We start from the raw sequence: 20,952 nt of genomic DNA on the forward strand, positions 1-20,952 counted from the left end.
TAACACATAATAACAGTTTGACTAGTCAATGGGCTGTATTACCTGCAAGCTAAAACTTATTTCAAAGTGGATGTCAACCCTCTACCAGTCCCTAAACATGTGTAAACCAGTAAGTTTGCTGGTAGAAATACCCAGTATCATTACAACCAAAACCCATACTAGCAATCTCAGATGAATTTTGAGTTGCCAAGGCCAACATGTATGTTTAGAAGATCAGTTCCAAAACCTTTTAAACAATTGGTTATGAAAGTGAAACGTGATCTACATACACAGTAAGAAATTAACCAGAGGACATTTTTCAAATTCTTGGGGAAAAAAACCTTACAGGTTAACTACATGCAAGTAAAAAAATACCACTGAAACCAAGAAAGTTGACTGTTTGAAGGCACTTTGAAAGGATGAAGTAAGGGGAGGGTTAAGTCAGCAGGTTACTCCATACACCACGCATTAGATAACTTGAAACTGAAATGGAATTCTACTGAATGTTTCAGGTCCCACAAAACCAGCAGCACATGCATTAACTCTTTGTCCTAGATATAGCAGCCTCAGTATTATGCAAAGGAAGTCAGGTGGGGTCTGTGTGATTGTGGGTGTGCATGTAAGATGCTTACCAGCCCGAGACTGGTACAAGATAAAGGCAATTGCAAAAAGCAAGAAAACAAGCCAGGAACCACAGAATTATGGATGGTAAATTATACTCTAACCCTTTCACACCACCACCCCCATGTTGGAAGCACCTGATCAAGTTTATTGCCCTCTTCTTACAGCCACTGGTAACTGTAACACATATTCCTTCCCTGTCCTCTACAGCAGCTCTCCTGCCATTCACCCTGCTTTTCAGATCTTCCATAAAGCTACAAATTTCATGTGAAACTACTCACTTGAGAAAGAGTCAGAAGTCTGGACAACTACAAGATCACTCAAAAAGTTACACTAGAGCTATCTGCATACTCAGAAAGATACAATGTGAAACTCTTCCAGAAACACCCCCCATATGCCCAGCCAACCCATTCTTTAGAGTAAACTAGAAGTCAGATCTGCTCTAAGTAACTTCATGTGTAAGAATTTGTTTTATGCCTTACCTATTTAAGTCATGCTCAAAAGTAAAGAGCAAGACAAACCTGTGCCTCAACCCAAGTAATTACTAATTAAGTGAAAGTCCTACAGTAGCACACAGACAAGGAAAATCTGTTGTTTAGAAATGCATATTTGCAAGTACTGTCGAGCAATTTCGTTTACTGCTATACAGAAAGATATTAACTTCAAAACCCGAACATTTTAATTGTATTTTGAAGTAAAAAACCTCATTTATTTAGTATTACTACACTAATGTAATCATTTTGAAGGCTCCATCTCAAAAACCAGTCAGCCTTTTTTACAACATCTACCTGGAAAAACAGAAGGAAAAAAAACACCAAGTAGAAACCGAAATAAATTAAATCTAACACTCCACATTTGTCCTCTCCCCCCCCTCCCCCAACTCCTAAAGGTTTCAAAATTGCAATGTTAAGTATGGAAGCAAGAAACAAAACAGCAGGGAAGGCTGATTTCATTCTTTTAACTCAGAAGGACATTTGAAAGTTTCACCTCACAGAGGGGCAAGTAAGCAGCACTACTAGAAGGAAATTGCACCAATTAATACATTCTTCAGCTTAGAGCAGTTAATACTCCCACCAAACACGTGTGCTTTCAGGCACGCCCCTTTTTGTTCACATCTGGCCTCCATGGCTGAACCGTGAGCCGGAAAGCAGTTTTCAAACTACAATAAATGTCGTAAATCAGTTGTTCCTCAGGTGGGGCCATTCATTTCAGATTTAAGCCTATTTCGGTGTTTTTTACACAGCCCTAAGAGCACAAATGAGGAGCCACGTGACGAAGAGAAGTTATTAACCACATGGAAGAGAAAGGAAATGTTTTGAATAGGGCCTTTTGCCACTCCCAGCATTATCTTCAAAATGACCTACCTACTCACAAACTGAAATACAGAAATGGCAGCTTTGTGGTCAATGCCAACTGCAATCAACTTGATTTCCTACTCCTAACAGCGTACCCACATGAAGCTTCTAATCTTTGATTGACTATACTCCTATACTCCCCCCCCCCCGCGCCTGAACTCTGGAACAGGTTTAAACCTCAGCTCTAAGAACCACCACTAATCAATTCTTCAACACTACCAATAAATGGTGAAACAGAAACAAAAGAGAAAAAGTTTAAAAAAAAATCTGAACTACAACATAGGAAGAATCTGACATCTACCGAAGGTCAAAAGAACTGCATTTACAGCACTGTTTACATAGTTATCCCAACTCTCGATGACCCTGGACCTTTAAGTGTAACACAACAGTTAGCTTATTATGATATACCCCATTCATTTAAGCATGTAGTACATAGGAATAACAGCACACATTTTAATACTAAGAAATGTTCAGTATTCACAATGAACTCTAAACCACCTTCAACGCAGCTACTTCAAGCTCCTTGGGGGCAGCGATTAAAAAAAAAAAGAAAAAACAGCCCACCCTGAGAGAGTCGCTCTGCCCCATTCCTAAGCATGCAATTCCGCTCCTGAACGCAAGTGAATTACCGCCCCACTACCCTCTGCCAACGACTTCGTTGCATCACTTGTAAATTCCTCCAGCTGCACGATATGAAACGGAGCACATCGCAAACGCATTCGCACTACCCTTCACACACCAGCAATCGCAACGAAACGACTCCTCCTTCCCTCACTACTTTACACACACGCGTGCCGCGTAGGAGATTAAGTAACACCGCTCCGCCAATATCCGCCCGACCCCTCGGCGCGTTCCCTTTCGCCACGGCCGCGCCCGACACGGAGCGCCCCCGAAAGAACTCACACCCACCCAGCGCGGAGGCCTTCCCCGGCTCCCGCCGCAGAGCTGCGGCCGCGCCGCTCCCCGAGGGGCAGCGCCCCGGCTCACGGAGGTTGGGGGGCGAGCAGAGCTGTGGCGGAGGAAGGAGCGGCGGCGCCCCGGGCGGGCGGCGGGCGGGCCGGGGCCCTGCGGAGCGCGGCGGGCCCGCGGCGGCGCAGCCCCTCCCTCCGCTCCCTCCCTCGGCTCCAGCCCTGCGCTCTATACAGGGCCCCCACGTGATGCAGGCGGACGTTTCAATACTGCTGCACAGACACACAAAAATATTTCTGGAAACTTCCACTCCTAATAATTTACAGATTATGTCCCTAGTTTTGCCCGTACCCGATCCCAACCCCCCCCCCGCCCGCTCGGACCCTTCCTAACGAGGGGCAGGCCCCCGCCGTGCGCCCCAGCAGCGGCTCCCCGGCCCCCCGCCGCCTTCCCCGCAGCCCCAGCATCCGCGGCAGGCTCCGCGCTCCGTTCAGCCGCTCGGCCGGGCCTAGGATGCTCCTACCCCAGACCCGGTTTCAAACGCACCCCCGCCCCTCAGCGCTTCTCCTCGGAGCCCGCGACGCCTCTCCTTCCGCGGCCAAGACTTTGCGCCCCCCCAGCACAAGCACACGCGCGGCCGTAGCCCCCTCCTCCCCCGCCTCCGAGGCCCCCGCACCTTCTCCCGAGCGCTCCCCCTTTGCTCCCCCCCCTCCCCCGCGTTACTCATCGCAACAACCACCCCCCCACACACACTCCTCCCCGCAGCCTGAGCACTCACTTACCTAGGTGTTTCTTACAGCCTCTTCCTTCAAAAAGTAGGGGTGGGTGAGCCAAGTTTCTAACCACACGCCAAAAAAAATGAAAATAAACACCACCAAAAATAACGCTCCCACCCTCAAAAAAAAAAAAAAAACAAACAAAAACCCCAAACCCGAAGCGGGGGAAGGCCGAGCGCACCCCCCTCCCTATCGGGTATGTATGACCAGCGCCACTCCTCTCCCCCCCGCACTACCCCCTAGCAAGCGTGCCCCGGCCTGACTGCACTAGGCGCCCAGCAGCAGCCTGCGGCCCCCGGGCGGGCGCTCCCCTCGGCGCACGGCTCCGTGCCTTCCCCTCGGCCCAGGAGCAAGACCGACCGACCGCCCGCCGCCGGGCGCGCAGCGGACGGGGCGCGCCTCCCTCCTCCCGCTGAGGGGGGCGGAGGGGAAGGGGGTCGGCGCGGGGCTCCGGCCTCCCAAGGCCCCTGGTAGGGGAGGAGGAGGGGGGGAAACTTCTACCTTCCTCGTGGCCCTGGCTGCCCCAGCTCCGGCTCGGCGGGGCCCTGGCTCGCTCTCCCGCGTCGCTGGCTGCCCAGGCCCGGGCCCGTGGGGCTGGGTCTCTGGCTACTCCTGTTGCTGCCGCCCTCCCCTAGGCCTGGCCGGCGCTCAGATCTCCCCCATTCCCACCCCCCCCCGGCTCGCACTAAACTTTGCCCCCTCAGTCGCGCCGGCCGTTCCCCCTGCGGGCTCCCCTACAAGCAGGTCACACGCACGGCGGCGGAGGCAGCGGTGGTAGCAGGGACTGAGCGCGGCGCGTCTCCCCCTCCTAATGCCACAGACTCGGAACCGGCTCAAACCGGTTCAGACTGGGAGATTCCATCTCGGTTTAGTTTTCAGCCCATGGCGCCGCGGAGCGTTTGGAAACCTCGGGCCTCCGCCCAGCCGCCGCTCCCATTGGTCCCGAGCCATGCTGCCGCGCAAGCGGCCTCCGCGCTTATTGGGCGGAGGGCCTGTCGATCCGCTGCGCGCCTCGGTGGGGCGGAGGGAGCGAGCGGCCGCGGGGGGGGCGGGGGGGATAAGATAGAGGGGATCCGCCCCCTCTCCAACAGCATTTTGCGTGCAGGGGGGGGCGGGCCGCTGCCGGCTGACAGGCCGAGCCCAGCTGTCACTCAAAGAGGAACCCGCCTTTAGTTCGCAAACCGCGGGTGTAAGTACTACTGCGTTCTGGTTGGCCGGCGGTTCGGCGTAACGCGTGTGTCTGAGTGCGGCTTTTAGGGCTGCTGAAGGAGAGAGAGGGAGAGAGAGAGCGCGCGCGCGCGGCGGCGGCGGCGGCGGCAGCGGCAGCTCGCGGGCAGGCGGCGGCGGCCGATGAGAGTCATGGGCTCGTGCCTGAGGGGGAATGGGGGGGGGACGGGACGGGGGGGAGGCTGGCCCTTGAGGAGAAGGGACTTTCGCCCCGTTCGGGAGCGCTGGAGGCGCCCTTCGGGCGGTGTCCCGTTACCGCTAAGGCGCTCTTTCCGTGAGAGTGCAGTGAGGAGATGGGGGGAGGGGGGGAAGTCGCCTGGCGGGGCCCTGTTTGAGGGGGCGGCGTGGGTCTGTGTGGCAATGGCGGGCCTTACCTCACAGGTGTCCTCTGGAGCGGGGGCGCTCAGCAAGGTGGGTGGTGGGCCCACGGATGGGGCGCTGCTTTGGTGTCCTGAGGCCGGCAGGTGTTTAAATGTTCAGCTGTGAAGTGTGGGCTGTATGGGTAGGATGGGTAATGGTGAGGGGTGGGCACTGGCTTACCTCTTACCCAGGCAGTTCTCTTCCCTCTACCAAGGCCTGTGCAGGTTGGGAAGGTGGTGTGTGTCCCCTCCTCTACGGTGCCTGTACTCATGGGGTATCCAGCTTGCTGCAGCAACTGTGTTCCTCAGTCTCTCACAGCTGCCTTCAAAGGTGTGGTTTAGGCAAGGTTGGTTTGCCCACAGATAAGAGAAATCTTGAACTGTGTGAGGAATGCTCGTCTACCAGATGTGAACAGGGGTGATCTCAGGGCAGAGACTGGCTTTTCAGCGGAGGCGCAACAGGCTATGGTTGTGTGTGTCATTGCTACCCGAAAGAGCAGAAGAATGTGCTTACCAGCTTTCACATGGAAAAACTCTTATGCAGTGAAAGTACTCAGTACCTGTGTATGCATTTCTTCAAAACCATATCTCCTTATTTGAAAAATTAATAGCTACAGAAATCTTAGAAAAATGATTAATTTCTATGAGGAGGATAATATTATGAAGTATTTAAATGTCCTAGGAACAAGCTTTGCAGTTTTCATCATCTAATCTGAAGCAAAACTTTCCCTTTGCTTACGATTTTGGGACAGCAATACACTGTCGGTGAAACTTGTAGAAGTGATACTTTTGATTTGTAGAATGGCATGTCCTTTTGGACATGGTATCCAAAGGAAACTTGTTCCATAGGACTGTGAGGTGGGTTTCACCTGTGCTATGGCCTGGTGTATGGGAGGGAAGCTTATGCTTAAGCCCTTTTGCGCAGTTTGAAAGAAAAAAAAATAGTGCTTTCTTGTGTGTGTTCAGCTTGAAACTTAACAAAGCAATCTACCCTTTCAGAAATGCTGACTTTTGCTCACAAAGCTAAAGTCTTTTTACATTGTCTTAAGCTCTTTTCTGAACTGAAAAAAACTAGGCATGCAGTTATCTTTGAGAAACTGGGCAAAACTTTTGGTTGTTTTTTTGTTTTTTTGTTGTTTGTTTTTTTTCAAAATGGAAGTGCAACAAAGATCTGGAAGTACTAGTACTGGTCTTTTGGAAAGGTTTAAATTGTCCATAGTAGTCCTGTAGACTACTGTTTGCCAAATGACTTTCTTATTTTACATGTTGCTATAGTTTACAGTATAAAATGGCACTTGTAGAAGATAATAGACTAACTTAACAAGAACAATCCCTTTGATACCTGATTCTTGAGTTATTTAATATAGGAGTTACAAAAATGATTGGAAAATGGAGAGAGAAAGTAAGAACTGTGCTCCTATATCAACATGTATAATTTCTTTATCAATTATGGTTTTAAGTGGTCTACCCTCATAGTTGTCAGAGCTCCTGGCATGTGAAATATAAGCTTCTCAATTACTGTTTGTTCTTCATCTAGAAGCTCTAAGAAGCTTTTGATTGAACCTGCTAGGATAAGTTCTCCATGGCTTTGTTAAAAATCTGTAGCAGAACTGAATGGAGTGAGTATAGAAATAAATACTCTGCCGTAGCATGCTTGGGATAATAATGGACAGGGTGAGACACCTGTGAGACACCATTTGGGAGGGAGGAAAAAAATTAATCTGGAAAAGGGCTTTGGGATCATTCTGTAAGCTATGAATGCCAACATAAAGTGTTCAATAACATAAGAATGATTAGTTGTTCAAGCTGCCTAGATCTTCCTTATTTTTTTCTACTTTTTTTATTATCCTATAAAATGGGGGTTTTGTTGGCAAAAGTATTTCAGTATTTGTTTTCTTAAGTTGAGGGATAATTACAGCACCAGCTTGATAAAGCTTTTCTTGAGTTTTTCTACATGAATGTTGAAGCTTTATTGGAAAACATTGGTAACCTTACCAGAACAATTTATTCTCTACAACTTAAGTAATTTTCATTGCATTATAGATGATAGCTATGTATATAATGTTTTGAGTACTTGCTGGCAGTATATTAAAGCTTACCTTTAAATAAAGCTTCATGCTTCTTTAAAAACCAATTAGCTTCTACAAAAGACTTTAAGGCCTTGGTAGGTTTAAGTGGGAGCTAACACATTCAACCAAGATTCCATCAACAGGTTTATATATATATTCATGCTGAGAGCTTACTCCATTACGTTAAATGAGCTAACCTACTAGCTCTACAATACTATGTGAAATTATGAAATTGCAGAGTATATGCACTAGTTCAGAACTGGACTGAGGAATGATACCTTCTCCGGAGGTTATTTGTTCCTCAGTGCCTTTGTTTCTTTAGCTGAGGCTGCTTTTGAGATCACAGTCCAGAAAAAGGAGGACATTTTACATAATTAATACTAGATATTGAGCAATGATGTGATGTGTTTCCTGTTTGAACAGGCACTTCCTCACTGGTGGAGAATCACCAACGACAAAGTCTGTCAAAACTAAATCAATAAATGAAAGTTTAGCCTAGAAACACCAGGCTCCTTTTGTATGGGAAAATTAGCTTCAGTATAGTTGCCTTCCCCAATACTGTAGGGCATGGGGCATGAACGTGCAGAAAATCTCAATTGATATAGATTAAGATCATTGCTAAATTATTGTTGGTGTAAAGTTTTTATCCCAGCAGAAAGGAACTCGGACAGTCCGAGACTGTGCTGTTGCTACTAAGTCAGAAAAAGGAAACTTGGTTGTGTATTTTTGAAGTCTTTCTGTTAGCTTTCTACCTTTACAGGTAGTGTGTGTTTGGCCATGAAGCTACTGGATTGTGCTCAAAACCTGTATTTTTTCCCTATGATTTTTTTTAACCCATTCCTTCTGTGAAATGTAACATTTTAAGGTTAAGCTTCTGTACTAATCACTGAAAGATTTCTAGTAGTATGCAAATCACAATGTACTTCAATAGATAAATTGTAATTACATTACTTACACTGTTCTTATAACTATGGTTCTCGACTGCCGTACAACTTCAAAAAGTGCTGTGGGGATTCCAGTTTCTCAATCTTCATTTTGTGGGTTTGTTATGTGGTTTCTTTCCATATAATTCTGGGATGGCTAGGGAAATAATGCTTGTATCCAAATACACATTTATGTTTCAGGCAGAAGCTGAGGAGATGCAAGACAATGTGATACCAAATTAGGTCCTGTGTGATGTATTACTGGAGAAATAGCCATGCCACTGGGATAAGTCACAGGCCAGCTGGAGAGGTGAGGGGCAGGAGGAGGTGTGATTGAAAGTTGTATATCATCTGAGCTTTCCTTAGTTCAAGAAGGTGTTTGTAGAAGCTTTGTGACCCATGTTTATATGTCTCTGTAGTTAGTAAGTTCACAAATTGTGAATTATTCTGCTCTTTATAAATGGAAACTGTAATTTTGAGACTTTTTTTCTTACAAGCAACAGTTGTCTTAAAGCAGTCACAGCAGAGGGCTGCTCGCTTGTTTTTTTTTTCTGTATTTAATTCATAAGTCAAATCTTTTAGGAAAATTTTTGCAGCATTTAAGGATTTGAAGAGCTGGAATGTGAACACTCACTTTTTCTGTCATGCATAAAGTAACTGCATCCTGTAACATCTCTGTCATGATGGTAACAAAGTGCTTTGTTTAGCTCACCTTGTTTATCTTGCTCTGGTGGGTTGGCTTGTGTAATAATTAACAGATCTATAGTTTTTGCAGTGTGACATAATTGAAGATAGAATTGTAGTTGATGGGATTGAAAGTGATTCAAATAGAATGGATAGACATAGCAAGCTGTTGATGGGTTAAAAACAGGGCTGTAACTCTAGCACTTAGAATAAACAGTGTCTCTATGTGTGTGTTGATGTTCTAGCTAGCCCTGGTGTTCAAAACAAACTGATATAAGAGACCAAAAAGATTCTTTTTAACTCCTTTGGCTTGTGCTGAAGGTTTGTGTCTGTTTATTTTCTTCTTTTGTTTGTTTGGTTTTTGTTTTTTTTTTTTTGTGCAGGAGAAGAGTTTAAATCCTTGAAATTGGTTTGTTAAACTAAATGTTAACTATTTCTGTTTAAGACAGAAGAGTAGATGCAACTTTTCACATTTTCATCGGGTGTTGGTAATGCCCCAGAATTAAATGTATTTTTAATAAATTGCAATAGTAACAAACACAACAGAGCTTAGTTCTGCAAGTTTGTTACCTAAATCCTGTGCTTCAGTAGGGGGATAGTTCCTACCTCTTCTGTAGTAGGAAGCAGTATCACTGGCTCTGCTTATCTCAAATAACATGTTTTAGTCTTTTTTAGAAATGGCCTTCCTATCTTTATGCAAGCTGTGGCTGAACATGCTGTAGTGTGAGAGAATAGAATACTTCTTGTCTCTCTTCCGTAAGGAGCTAGGTAAAGGCTGGTTCAGAAACTGAGGGCAGTCATGTAAAAAAGCAGCTATTTTAACAGGATGAGTATATGTGGATCTCAACTCTTCTGACACACATACTATCTATCAGTAGCTGTTGTAAGCTTATGCTTGCTGTTTTGTTTCCACTGTTCCCTGTCTGTTGGCTCCTTTATTAGATGTTCAGTCTGGTATTTAGGCCTTGCTGCAATCAATAGGAAAATTTGCTTGGGTTTCAGGTCAGCAGTGTGCCCTGGTAGTGATAAAAGCTAATTGCATACTAGGCTGTATCAACAGGAGCATAACCAGTAGATCAAGTGAAGTGATTATTCCTCTCTACTTGGCACTCATTAGCTGCATCTGGACCGCTATGCCTAGTTTTTGGTCCATCAGTACAAGAAAGATATTGAAAACTCTGTGTGAGTCCAGCAGAGGTCAGTTACCAAGATGGAGGAGAGACTGAGGGAGGTGGGCTTCTTCAGCCTGGAAAAGGGATGGGTGAGGGGAGACCTACTAGCAGCCCCCAGTACATAAGTTAAGCTTACAAGAAAGAGTGAGCATTATTGAGATCATGGTAGAACAACAAGAGACAATAGGCATGAATTGAAGTACTCTCTTCTGCTGAAGATGGGGAGGCTGTTTTTCACTGTGAAGATAATTAAGCATAACAAAGCCCGAGCAACTTGGTCTGAATTCAGTGTTGGTCCTACCTTGAGTAGGAGATTGGACAAGAGATGTCCTAAGGCCTCTTCCAACCTGAGTGGTTTGGAAAAATCTTGGAAGTTATGTATTAGTGTGCATAATTCTTCACTAATACTTTTTTTTGATGTGAGAATTTTGCTTATTATCTCTTTGAACACAGTTTAACTCCTGATACGATCAAATTATTTTCTTCATTTGACATACATCACTCTATTTTAATAAATACTGTCAGGAATGTTTTGTGGTCTATGAAATACATGCTGAAATGATTAGCTGTTTTGTACCCTACTACTACATATTATATCATGGAGCCATATTGGAGAAGTGTTTACAGATCTAATATACTGATCTTTCATGCCAATTCAAACCTTTGTTACTTTACTGTCTCTGAAATTTGGGTGCCCTGAGCTGACTTTTTTTTTCCAAGTGTATATGAATGTATGCCAGTATCACTGATACTACTCCCTATAGAGGAGGTGGAAGAAGAAATACTTAACATAGAATGAAGTTGGAAATTAATAAGAATATTTAGCTTTAGTTTTCCTTTGCAAAAGGAAAACTGAAGTGTGTGGAAATAATCTCATGTAATATCACACAATCACCTCTTTAGAGACTTCAAGGAGCTATTTTCTACCTTTTCTGAGGAAATCTTAGCTTTCCATGAAACCCGTGAACTCAAGGGGAAAGTATATGGGCAGAATTAAGTAAATAAGGTTTTGTAGTCTGTTATTCACAAGGGCCCTATAATTTGTGGTAGTTAATATATTTTGAATGCTTGTCTAGTCCCTGCACATACTGCTCATGGGTGATGGGATGGACCACTCTAGTCTGAGATTATCACAATATAAAGATTATGTGGATGGGCGAGTAGTGCTTACTAGCTTTCACCCTGAAGCTAGAGAACTATGCAGTGCTCTTCCTTCCTTTTATCTTTTATGCAAATAATTTTTTTACTATTGAAAGCTTTTTGGGTTTTTGAACACCCTTCCTGTAAATTTTATTACGCAGTTTAGGAGAAGATCTTCTTTAACTATGGTTAATTTGGTCTCCTGAGGCTTTTCAGAAGCAGGACTATTTTCTTGGGTGGTGTACTAGCACTAGGTGGTATGCAGCTAGGAAAGCTGATGTTCTGAAAGCAGGAGGAATCATACAAATAAGAAAACATCAAGTTAGTGCCATAATTTCTTTACTGGCTGAAGTAGGATTAGTAAACAAAGACCAGGGAAGGGAGAAAAATACAGCTAAGGGAAATAAGGCAAAGGAAAAGAGAAGGTAGGTGTTGAGTGAGGCTGAAGTGAAAGGAATGAGGCATTCAGAGGAAATTGCCAGTTGTAAATTTCCAAGGATGTCTGGGCAACACACAACTAAAACAATCTGTTAATGTCATGAGTGTCATTGTAAACAGCTTCAGCCTCTACCTCATTCTTCAGTAAAGGTGATTTCCCCAAACCATTCATTTTTGTGGGGTGTGTAATGACTGCAGATTTTTTACTTTACCACGCAGTGTCCATTGCAAAAGCTTTCTCCTGAAAGCAGGGAAAGATGCCTTGTAGTTCCCACTTTCTCATGTGGCTGTCCAACTTAGTTCTAGGATTATTGATGTAATAGGACCGGGAAATATGTTTGGCTAATGAAAGGAATGTAGAGAACTTGTTCTGTCCTTATACTCTTACTTCATGTCATTGTAGAAACAGCAGAAGTAATCCTGCTTAAGTGTCCCTTTTCTCATTGAGCATCTGCTGCTGTTCTTAATTGGTTTATGTTTTTTTCTTTTGGGAGAGCTTCTAATGTACACATTCTTCAATGACTTTTGTTTGATTCTACCTTTACTGTCTAAGTTAGGCCAAACTAATTTTACATTTAGCTTGCTTTCTTCCATACAAGAATAAATTAAGTCATCTGTTTTGATGAATGTTCAAGATAAATGATTTCAGAGAGGCTGTAATAAGAATATTAATGGCATTTGCAGATGATCTTAGGTGTTACAAACACTGGGTAAGAAGAAACAATACAACATAATCTAAAAATCTTGGAAACAAGAAACTGAATGTAACTGAGTGGAGAGGAAAAATATTAACTGACGTGTCCTTAGAAAAATGAGAAGTTCAGTATAAGGGAAAACTTGGAAAATAGTAATAGCTGAGGAAGAAAGTAGAGAGCAAATTAGATATGCCTTTGCTCAGTGACAGGGCAAAGGAAAGGACAATATAATTAGGGAGTATCTGTGGGCATCGCTTTGAACAGCAGCAGGATAGTGGTCACCTTAAAGTAATTTTGAGACCACTCATAGAATGTTGTACCTAAGCCTGGGTATATCATTATCAGTATGTTGTAAACAGATGGGCACAATTTTGTAGATGATCAGTAATTAACACTTAGGAAGAGAGACTAAAGGTAAGAAATATGTAAAACATGGCTGAGGAAAAAAACAGGTGGGGACATATTAATCAACTAACTTCCTAAAGTTATGAACTGTAAATGCTATTGATAAAGATTTTAAGATAATTAAAATAACTGTAAATAAGGATTAGTCATTAAACTTAAAACTGTAAAATAACTTTTCACGGTATGTACAAATCCATGAAAAATAGAGTCTAAGAAGGAGCCAAACAGAATACTGGGAAAAACCACTGTATATTACGAGGGAGAAATTCTCCATCTGCAGTCTTTTTAAGACATAATCTCTGTAGTGTTTCACTCATAATGGAATTCTTTTGCTAGCTGAATCTTGCTTGCCATATTCATGTGAATAGTACTGATGCCCAAATGTGGTCAGAAGGCAAAGGGAAAGATAAGAAACTTTCCCCCTTCCCCCAGTCAAGTCCTTCAAATAAGTGAGTTTACAAAATTTTTACTGAAAACCTTTAAAATGGAGCTCATAATGTAAATACATAAGTGAACACAGAGATAGATATATATAATGCAAAAGGAATATTTATATATAGTAATACTCAGTAACTTAAGAGAAAGAAATATTTATCTAAATTGTCTAAGTTCTTCAAGAACTACCAAACTGTAATAAAACTTACTCAGATTTTGACAGGTTGAGCTCTATGAATGATTCTAGTATTTGCAGCTGTGAACCATGTTAGAAAACTGATGTTAAGTCTGAGGTGTATGTCCCAGAACAGGGCTGTTCTGCTAACACAGTGACTAATATAAAGCCATGTTAAAAAAAAAAAAAAAAATCTTGCAAGAGAGTGAACCCAAAGTTGTCACCCTTCTATTAAACCAGATCTGGGAATCTTTGGAACATTCACTAGTTCTAAAATGTGGGTTTTTTTGGCTGGTCTGCTTTTGATACCATTTCTTAGCCTTGTTTTTTGGTCTAACATGTTGCAAATTTTAAAAGTACCTTAAGGATTACAAAAAGGTAAGTTGTAGGGTTTGTGTTCTAAAATAAGAATCAAACTGTAAAGGTGGTTTGGGAATCTGAGACAAAATGGTCCATAGTGTTCAGTGCTCTAGATGTCATTGGCATAGCCTATTAATTCTACCCAATAAACTTTTCACTATATTAAATCTAACAATTGCCTCTGGGCAATTGTCTGTTACTTAAGTCCACTTTATATTTAAAATGGAACTGCTAATACTTAATTGTGATAATGTATTAATTTGGGGTATTACCTGCTCTTGTATAGTATTTTTAACTTTTGAGACAATAATCTTTTCTCTCCAACAAGTTTATTTTTTTAATAGATATACCAAAGATGATTGTTGTGTCTTCAGTAAATTCTTGTTATTTATGAAATTGGTAAAGCCCTATGTCCTCTCTATCATTTCAGTGGGTATATAACAACTCTGCCGAACTTTGCTTGGAAACTTTACAGTGCTTTACACTATTTTTTCAATGCTTAATGGCTGCATAATACTGATTTTCATCTATGTAGGCTAATCTTTTTAGCAGTTATCTCTGCTGCTTCAGTTTCACCATACATGTCTTTCAGTCACTAATCTGATTTAAACTGTCTACAGAGAGGAAGGGATATCTGAAAGAACACTTTACATCCACAGATAACACTAACGCCCCTTCTGGAACAACAGTCAGTCTCTTGCATCCTTCTGTAACTGGGATTGTGGATCACAGAATATGAATGCAAGGATATTAATGTGACTGTGGTAGATGTCACTTTCATGATAATCAATAGATTTTGTGGCTGCCAAATTCATAAACATAGCAGGATAAAATACAGGTTATACCTCCAGGTGAGACTGCTATATAACTTTGATTTATCTCAGTCCAGTCATAGCATTATAACTGAGCCTAAATTCTAAACTAGGCAGTTCCACATGTTTTTAATGCATTGTCTTTACCTTCCATACTGTCATACATACAACTTGGCTATCCTTATGTTAGGACACTTTCCCAGTTCTATGTTGGATAGCCTGTGAAATTAATGTGTATTCCCCAAGTGATGAACACAGGACTGTAATTCCAAAACAAGTTTCTTTAGCTTGGTCATTTTGGAAATCAATAAACTGATTTTTTTTTTATGTTGGAAAAAGAAAGGTGTAGAAAGAGGAAAGGAGTAGAAACCAAATCCCTCTTTAGGGTTTTCTTGGAGAGGTGATATTAAGAAACAATTTTTAGGAAACTGCAGCTCTCAGTTTTAGGCAAATAACGCTCTGTGCTGAAGTAAAAGCTCTAACATTCTTGCCAAGTTTTTTGAAGATGAGCTTGTAGCTTCCTGAGTATATCTGCTGTGAATGATTAATATGTAAGCAATCTTAATCCAAATCATTAAGGCTCTTGATTGTTTGGGGTTTTTCTGAGGTTTTCACAGTGAACTTCTTGATTTAGAGATGTTTTTTCTGTTGTAAGCTTTACTGTCTTTTCACTTATCTCTCTTTCAGCCCACCATAAATTAATGCTCAGCCTTTGGCAAGCTATATTTTTAAAATGCTGCTCTTTTTTCTGTCGTACCTGTGACTAAACTTAGTCTTTGATCATGCTCCTTTGTGGCTGGCCTTTTCCACTGTGAAGGCAACGTTAGGACTTAAAAAAAAGAGTATTTCTATCCTTACAATCCTTTTTCCCTTGTGAGAATCCTCTGGACAGCTTTAGTTTAAGGGAGCGTCAATGCAAGCTCTGTTTCTATGTGTCCAAGTACCAATAAGCAATTTATTTTCTAGGCAGGATAGAATGAGAAACTTGTCATCCCAGACTAAAAAGGACGCAGAGCAAAATCATCCTACCCCAAAGCAAGTGGAAGTATTGTGGGTCTGAAACTGTTGGAAATTTCCTGCTCTAAATGAACAGTAGGTTGGAGGGTGTCAGTGCCCCACTCAGTGCACGATTATGTGGTAGACTAGTCTCCTCCATTATCTGTGGTGATACCTAGCAACTAGGTACATTTCTATGAGAAGGAAAAGATACAAACTTGCAGAAACTTTGGAAAGCAAAAGCTTGCCATTGTTTTAGGGTGGTCTGTGGGTAAGGAGAGTTCAAGTCCTTCAAAGAATGAATTAAAGAGAAGGAGACACTGTGTGAACCTTGTGCTGTGTGTGGTTAACAGTACTGTAACAGAAGCTGCCACACATTCCTTTTGTGACAGAGGTCACCACACTTCCAAGGGGGATGTCAGTGACACCTTCAATGTCAAAAGTTAACTTCACTTCTCTTCTCCCTGTAAGAAAGCATTGTGTCAAAATAACTACAGTTACTTCCCAAAATGTGAATCATGCAAAGGTGCCAGCAAGTATAGATGGCCAACTCCTACATGTTGATGGACAGGCTTTTTATAATTTCATCTTTCCTTATGGAACTGCAGGAAAGATGGCTGGATATGTTTTCTTACAGGGGAATTAGATTTCAATAATTTGGGAAATGCAGGTCTTCAGAGCTGCCTGCACAGAGAAAATTGGTAATTAGAAGCATGTGTTCTCCTGTAAGCGTTCCAGTGAACTGTCTGGGTCAGAACGAAAGCCTAGATTAACACAGTGTGACAGTGTTGTACAGATGCAAACCTGGTGTGCCTTTAACCATTTTAACCTCATTACAAACTTAGTTGAAAAATCTGTGTATTCATAGGGTTTCTAGTTTGATTCTTTTTTTCCCTACCAGGGTTTTATATGAAGATTACTTTTTGTGACCAACCTGTTTCACAAGTTATTTCTGAGAAGTGACATTTTATAAAGTAAAACTAAAATACTGGTATTTATGACTCTAGCTATAGGAAAGAAATATGGTATAATTTAGCTAAGTGTCACCTAACAGCAATTAGCCTTAAACCCAAATCTGTCTAATACGTCCCAGATTGTAGATGGAAAAGGACTTCGGGTTCTGAATCTTAGTTTTAAGTTGCATGCCAGTGTACAACCTACAAAACTGAAAAAATATTTCTAGGACAATGTACATGAAATAAAATTACACTTTTCGTCTGCTAAGTCTTTCACTCTTGCTTTGTTTAAAATTGCTAGCTTTAAGGTTGCAGGGAAGTAGAAAATTTTGTGAAGTGTTTCAGCTGAACAAGCTTGTGGTTATGGCAAAATAACAAAGAACTCTTATACAGGTTTTTTTGGTAAAAGGGTTCTATGAGTTTGATAAAATACTCCATAAAATCTGTGGTTAAAAAATAGAGATGCCACCTCCTCTTACAGCAGAGATGTACATCCCAGCTTACTTTCCTCCTGAAAGCATACTTTCACTCCTGAAAATAATTAGCAAGTAATGCTAATATTTTTAATATATTAGATTCTTAAACCTAAAGGGGAGAAGAGCATTCTGCATGTGATACTCAATAGATCGCTCAAGTATGATCAATAACCCATTAGCGGGAATCTGTATTCCATTTAACACTTAACCACTAACAAGTTTTTTTTATCCTTTCCAACTGCGAAACAGTATAGAGAAGTAGTCCAGAAGGTTGAATTGTGGAGGAGGTCAAAATGGCACCAAAAATAGTTTAATATAAAGGTACTTAGCAGAAACCACATCTACAGCAACCTTATTTTTAATACAAAAATATAGTATGTCATGTAAGCCTGCCTGTCTCTCCTGTCTAGTTGAGAGGCACAGTGAGGAACTCTTCTTCAGTAAATAGTGTAGTATCATGGCTGTGGATACAACAAAATTTCTTTACAAATGTTTATTACACCTAATTCCTCAGAGCAATATGAAATGTATCCTGCCTGTAGAAGTAAATAATGAGAAAGAATGAAAAAAGTACTTCAGAATTTTCAACTGAGTGACTAGCAGAACATACAGCTTTGGTGTGGCTCTTTTTAATCAGATAGCTTGGTGAATTCATGACTACAAAGTTTATTTAGTGTTGGTTTGAGATGATCACTTTACTATCATTTGAAATAATGATTTAAGGCCAAATTCTATTTTTACCTGCATGAGGAGTTTCACTACTTCTTTATGCACAGGAGGAAGCGTAGGAAAAGGAAATCTTATAGATATTGCTGTGCTTGGCACAATCTAAAATATATTTAATGGCCTCAGTTTCTCTAGGCTGAGAAATCAACTTTGAAAGCAAACCAACAATAGAGGAATTCATTATATTTTTTTTTAAAACCACACATTGTCCTATCTTATTCAGAGCAGATTTTTTTTAACAACCAAATTCTATGAGAGTCTGTTTTTCAAAGTTATGTAATAAAAATAATTGTCAAATCTATTATGATAGTCTAGACTACACACAAAAGGGGACCTCAAGGGAAATCATGGAGATTTTCTCATGGAAATAGATAATGGGAAGACTAAAATGTTTCCTCTATTTTAAATAAGTATTATGATCTACAACCTTTCAGAATAGTTTAGTTGCTTTCTTGGGGAAAAAAAGTAGATACAGTAAATTGTTTGAGAAGAAAATGTGCTATTGTTAGCCCCCACTCTGCTGGGTTAGTGATAAGAGCTTGTAAAAGCCCTATGTTATTTCATAGGTAGTGTTTCATAAGAAGAAACGCTTTTCTTCTCTCCAATATGTATGCTTGTCATAGATAGATTAATAGTTTGTCAGAGCAACACAAACCAAGCTATCTAGTTTAGCTGGAATAAAATGATTCTATTTTCTGAAATCCTGAATGGAACGGATTTTCAAAGTGGGAGACAAAGACATCTTCTAGGCTGACGCTGTATGCCCTGTAGTGGGTATCAGGGAACAGCTTTACAAGAGGGGCCTGGAGGAAGGATTTGTTTGAATCTTCCCAGCCTGACGCTACATCTTCCTCTACCTCCTGATACCAGGTGGAATAAGGTGCATGTAAGGCAAAGTCTGCAGAATCAGGTGAGAAATTTCTATTAAGAACTCTTTGCTATGCCGTACAGCAGTAATTTATGAGCCAGGGACCACTGCAGATACAAACTGGGTCTCAAGGGTGCTAGGAATTTGTTCATATATGCTAGTATTTGGGTCACAAGCTTGATGAAAGGGGAGAACACAACCCATAAAGTTTGGGATTGGAAGCTGTGAAATGTTACAGTAGCAGGATCATCCCTTGTGACTTCTAGTAATTAGATAAAATTTGCTGATTAATGAGGCCATAGTTTCACATATGCTTTAAGCCAGCACTGAAATCTAACATGACAAAAGTGATTAGTTTTAACCTGGATATGGATCACTGTGGCTGTAGAAAACATTTTTTTTTCCAGTAGGCATGGGTATGTAGCTAGGATTAAGTGGGAAGGGGGGGCGACAGTACTCTGTCTTTCAGCAGCGGTACAGGTTTATAATAACTTATACTGTGTACAAAACCATAACTTGGGAATACAAAAAATTAAGGGGGAAATAACGAAGTATGTCCTCTTGGTTCTGAAGCTTTTTATCTTATTCAAATTCTTTACCCAGGCTCTTATTCAGATCTTCTGCTGTACCTGCCTGTTTAGGTTAGATGGGGACGTTCACAGGTCAACAGCCATCTGATCAGGTAGTGATGTTTGCCCTCCCTCCTTCACACTGAGCTAATTGTATGTCTGAGATATAATGCAACAGAACTCCCCTCAAAAGTATACAACTAAAAAGCCAAGTTACATACAAATAAATTAATTTCAGATGCATAGGGAAGTTTTCAATTAAAAAAACCCTTAAAATTCAGAAGTGAAAATTAAAATCCTTTGACTTCAACAGAAGTAATTTTTTTCTGCAACGCATTGTCCGGTATATTCTACTTTGGGCAACGCTATTTTAAAATCATTGGTGAATGAAAATGATTTGCAGCCTAGACTGGTGGCATAAAGGTTAAACTGTATAGGTAAATATTGCTGGTCTATGTGATAGTTATATAATTGATACAAATAGCATGTGTGGAGTGCTATTTTTTTGCATGGATCACAAGAGGTTACTAGAACTGAGATATCACTGAGAAAGCCAATAGGAAATAGTTCTTGTGTATGGAACATAAAATGTATCTCAAGGGATGCGAGGGAAACTTCATCACTTGAAACTGTAAATCTTAATACAGTAGAAACTATAAAGGGGACAGTTCTGTACAGGATTTAGTCATTTTCCCCTATTTTTATCTTGAGTGAAATTGATCTTTTTTTTGTCAGTTCCACCAATCCTCTAGGTAGAGTGTAAGTTGGCACTTCAAATATTTCTTATTTTAATAGGAGGAAGGAACAGCGAGAGCAATGGAAAAGATCTTAATTGTTACACTACTGCCGAAGGTAAGATTTGCAGAAAATTAGTTTTCCAGTAGCTGGACAAGGTTGGTGACACTAACAGATTCTGGGTGCAGCCCAGTGATCATCAGAAATGTGATGACTGTTTCAGAACTGACACAAATGTGTGGTGTAAGGCAGGCTGGAGGTCAGGAATCCAGGAAGTCCACTCAAGTCAGACACAGTAAGGGACAGGACTGAGCACAGACCTACCTACACAGCTCAGAAAAGGACTAGGGGCTTCAGCCTGAGCTTAAATGGGCCAGTGGATGGGGTGTGTGGATGGGGGTCTCGGATCAGGCCGTTTATGACAATTAAGGCCTATTAATGCACTCAGGGTCCAAATAGACTCTTAATTTTATTAGAATAATTGCTTTTTGTATAGGGGGAAAAAAGCCCTACTTTCCTCTTGGATGAAACTTCACCACTTTAATTTTCACCTCAGCAGAGCTCCCTGTTACAGACAGATTAAACAGTGCCAAGTGCTGCTCTCATTAAGAACACCTGAACAGCATATTCTTTGTATAAAGTTTACCCTTCCTATTAATTGAGGTTAATTGTAGCTTTGCAATAGCTACCCACAAGAGGGGGGGGAAAAAAAAAGTGTGTTTCTACCTCTGAGCTATAATTTGTATTTATAATTTTTTACTATGATGGAAGGTACCACCAGTTTTAGGACCCAGTAGTTCAAGGCACAGTGCACCCACACACAGCCAGAGACAGATGCTATCCCCCCAAAAATTTACCAAGTCAGAAAATAATGTAGGAAAGAAGCCTCACAACATTCACACAAAGTGAGAGTTGAGAAATTTTTGGACTTTGACTTGACCATGTTTGCAGAGGAAATATTTTTGACCTGAAACTGTGAAGTCAAACATGTTAGCTAGAAGACCACTGTCACAACAGGTGAGATGGTAGCCTTGGAAGGCATTCCAGATCAGCATATTTCAGAGAGAAGCTGACAAGGCTCCAAAGGAGCAG

At 41.5% G+C, this 20,952-nt stretch overlaps 1 protein-coding gene and 1 long non-coding RNA gene across 24 annotated transcripts in view; one reads left to right on the plus strand and one right to left on the minus strand.

Moving 5' to 3' along the window:
- XPO1 (exportin 1) overlaps positions 1–4,547 on the minus strand; it is a 40,482-nt gene extending 35,935 nt beyond the window's left edge. The window contains exons 1-2 of one of the 6 annotated variants that reach the window (XM_075035423.1): positions 4,396–4,547; positions 3,647–3,670 (exon numbers count right to left, since the gene is read on the minus strand). The gene's annotated coding sequence lies outside the window, so the exon portion shown is untranslated. Of the gene's footprint in view, positions 1–2,864; positions 2,997–3,646; positions 4,110–4,141; positions 4,290–4,395 lie in introns of those variants that run through there. The other 5 variants (XM_075035421.1, XM_075035422.1, XM_075035420.1 and 2 more) reach the window with 5 other exon arrangements.
- Positions 4,548–4,771: 224 nt separating this feature from the next.
- Positions 4,772–20,952, plus strand: part of LOC142034349 (uncharacterized) — an 89,498-nt gene continuing 73,317 nt past the window's right edge. For 3 of the 18 annotated variants that reach the window (XR_012651597.1, XR_012651595.1, XR_012651607.1), the window contains exons 1-3: positions 10,621–18,598; positions 19,160–19,238; positions 19,921–19,977. This is a non-coding gene — a long non-coding RNA (uncharacterized LOC142034349). The other 15 variants (XR_012651603.1, XR_012651604.1, XR_012651602.1 and 12 more) reach the window with 13 other exon arrangements.

The sequence above is a fragment of the Buteo buteo genome, chromosome 9, assembly GCF_964188355.1.
Source record: "Buteo buteo chromosome 9, bButBut1.hap1.1, whole genome shotgun sequence".
Taxonomy (NCBI): Eukaryota; Metazoa; Chordata; class Aves; order Accipitriformes; family Accipitridae; genus Buteo; species Buteo buteo.